The sequence below is a fragment of the Triticum aestivum genome, unplaced genomic scaffold, assembly GCF_018294505.1.
Source record: "Triticum aestivum cultivar Chinese Spring unplaced genomic scaffold, IWGSC CS RefSeq v2.1 scaffold77689, whole genome shotgun sequence".
NCBI lineage: Eukaryota > Viridiplantae > Streptophyta > Magnoliopsida > Poales > Poaceae > Triticum > Triticum aestivum.
The window spans coordinates 23,132-26,837 of NW_025227362.1; positions in this window are offsets into that span (position 1 = coordinate 23,132).

Consider the following 3,706-nt stretch of genomic DNA (forward strand, 5'->3'; position numbering starts at 1 on the left):
TCTCAATGTAACATACCATTCTATGATTCATCCAATCATCACCCATTTTGTTCCTCAATCCGATCTTGATAATGCTCATTGCTGAGAATGCCCTTTCCACGGTTGCGGTTGCAACAGGTAAAATCAATGCTAACTCAACCAGACGGTAAACTAAGGGAAAAGTTGTGTGCATATCACTTTTAACCATATTCATGGCAAGATGACCAAGATCATTGCAATTCATCAAATGTGGATCACCTCTTGCTTCCCGAATGAATGAGTCTAGTTGGTTTCTAAGGACAAAAGTAACTTCATATGTAGAGAAATCAGTAGCATACATATTAGCAAGATCTACTAGCTTGTCTTCATTATAATTGGCAAATGAATTCTTGGGGTCAAAACAAGCAATGCATCTCAACAATTGAGTAGACCTTTTAGCAAAGCGGTTGTTCAACTCCACAATAAGTTGATCATGCAACACATTGAATATTTCAAATTTGAAATGATGGTTGTAAGTTACCAATTGCCCACCCCAAGACCTTGAACGGCCATTAGCAGTTCTTGTATCTTCCATATTTGGCACTACAATGTTGAATTTGACACAAAAGTCTGTTACCTCTTTGAAGAGCTCGTCCCAACCATTCTACCTTATCTCTTGAATACCCTCCAATGTGGTTTTAATCAATCCCACAACAGGTACAATATTTTGATTTTTCAATTGCAAGCATTGTGACAGATTGTTAGTCTTGCCCAATAATCTAATCATAAGATGCAATATGAGAACAAATTCAAAATACTCCATGTGCTTTATCAACCCCGCAGCTGTGGTTCTTTGGGAAACATTATCTGCATCATTGTGTAAATTTTCTAATACCTTTAGAACTGGTTTCCACATCTCAACAAGACGGCACAATGTTTTATGATGTGATCCCCATCGTGTATCACCAGGTCTTGCAAGGTTAGTTAGTTGGTTTTTCCCTTTTCCCTCAAGAAGTTCCCCGGACTCTATTTGGCGTACTATTTCATCATGTTGCTCTTAGGCTAACTGAACATGTCTTTTACAAGAAGCATTAACAATGTTAACAACCATGCTTGTGTACTCAAAAAAATCCCTTACTGATGAACAACACTTGGCAACAGCAACAACCACTATTTGTAACTGGTGGGCAAAACAATGTATATAATGAGCATAAGGATTTTCCTCCAAGATCAATCTTTGCAACCCACGAAATTCCCCTCTCATGTTTGAAGCCCCATCATAACCCTGCCCTCTCAAATTAGACATAGATAAGCCAAGATTACCAAACATACCATCCAAAGCTACCATTAGTGAAGTTGCTTTAGTGTCAGGAACATGCTCAACTGCCATGAATCTCTCAGTCACCTCCCCTCGTTTGCCGAGATGCCTACAGAAGAGAAAGGAGCATGATTAATATATAAGAACTTTAAGCAAATACACCTATAAGGCTACAATAACACACACACAAGCAAATGTACTGACCTCAAACACATAGCCATTTGCTCCTTCATAGATGCATCTCTGGACTCATCAACAAGTAATGCAAATTTACTATCTCCAATCTCCTCAAGAATGGCATCGGTGGTCTCTTTTGCACAAGTCTTGCATAAATCCTTTTGTATCTTATGTGATGTCAGCTTATGGTTATCTCCCGCACCCCCAAATAATTTTGCCACCTATGGGTCTTTCTTTATGAACAAGTCCAACAACTCTTTAAAGTTACCCTTATTCATTGAGCTAGTACACTCATCATGACCACGAAAAGCAAGAGCTTGTTGTATCAAAAATTTGACAATACCCAATATAATCAAGAGACGGGCTTTGTATTCTTCTTCTTGCTTCTGAGAACCCCTATCAAAGACATGTGGCAGATTTTGTCTTTGATTTTTGAAATCCTCATAATGTTGCCTAGATTTATTATGAGCACTATCATGCTTGCCAACATGTTGATTAAAAACTTTAGGTCCATCCTTCCAAGATTTGAATCCATTTCTCGTGAATGCTTCAATACCATAGTTTTCAGCTCTTGGTTGCTTAAACAGAAAACAATAAAAGCAAAAGGCTGATCTTTTTTCAATGCTATATTCCAATCAGCCACGATGATCATTGAACTAATAGTTATGAAAGCTCCTACCATTTATCTTTTCATATGTATGATTAGTTGGTTGGCAAGGACCCATACTAATGTACTCCCTTCTAGCAAGATCTCTAATGTCTGGATCTAACTCCTCAATTGGTATTCTCTTACCGGGGTCAAATTCAACATCACCGGGTTTGAGTTCAGCTCTATCATTAGGGGCAGATTCAACATCACTTGTTTGAGCTGAAGGACCCGTTTCTGCGGCTTTGGTGGTTCAAACTTGAAAAAAAGAATTCAATGTCTTGTTTCTTTTGCTCATCTTGAGCTCCTGTAAATTTTTAGAGAAACAAAATTTTCTCAATGTCAAAATTGGTATCTAACAAACATCTAACAAACAGACAAACAGTGGCATCTAGCAACTAAAATCATCATCATCCAATCAAGACAATGGCATCTATAAACAAAAACAGGGCATCAAGCCATCAAAATTGTACTGAGAAAGTGACTAAGTGAAAGTGAGGACTACCTCGCTGGATGATGTCTACTACACAACCTTCTTCTTGTAGACGTTGTTGGGCCTGCAAGTGTACAGGTTTGTAGGACAGTAGAAAATTTCCCTCAAGTGGATGACCTAAGGTTTACGCGAGAGGCGTAGGAGGAAGATGGTCTCTCTCAAACAACCCTGCAACCAAATAACAAAAAGTCTCTTGTGTCCCCAACACACCCAATACAACGGTAAATTGTATAGGTGCACTAGTTCGGCGAAGAGATGGTGATACAAGTGCAATATGGATGGTAGATATGGGTTTTTGTAATATGAAAATATAAAAACAGCAAGGTAACAAGTGGTAAAAGTGAGCGTAAACGGTATTGCAATGGTAGGAAACAAGGCCTAGGGTTCATACTTTCACTAGTGCAAGTTCTCTCAACAATAATAACATAGATAGATCATATGACAAGCCCTCAACATGCGACAAAGGGTCACTCCAAAGCCACTAATAGCGGAGAACAAATGTAGAGATTATGGTCGGGTACGAAACCGCCACAAAGTTATTCTTTCAAATCAATCCGTTGGGCTATTCCTATAAGTGTCACAAACAGCCCTGGAGTTTTTACTAGAATAACACCTTAAGATACAAATCAACCAAAAGCCTAATGTCACCTAGATACTCCATTGTCACCTCAAGTATCCGTGGGCATGATTATACGATATGCATCACACAATCTCAGATTTATCCAACCAACATAAAAGTACTTCAAAGAGTGCCCCAAAGTTTCTACCGGAGAAACAAGAACGTGTGCCAACCCCTATGCATAGGTTCCCAATGTCACGAAACCCGCAAGTTGATCACCAAGACATACATCAAGTGGCACATGATATCCCATTGTCACCACAGATAATCACGGCAAGACATACATCAAGTGTTCTCATAAAGACTCAATCTGGTAAGATAACTTCAAAGGGGAATCTCAATTCATCACAAGAGAGTAGAGGGGGAGAAGCATCATAAGATCCAACTACAATAGCAAAGCTCAGGATACATCAAGATCGTGCCTTAGAGGGAACACGAGAGAGAACACAAGAGAGAGAGAGATCAAACACATAGCTACTGGTACATACCCTCAGC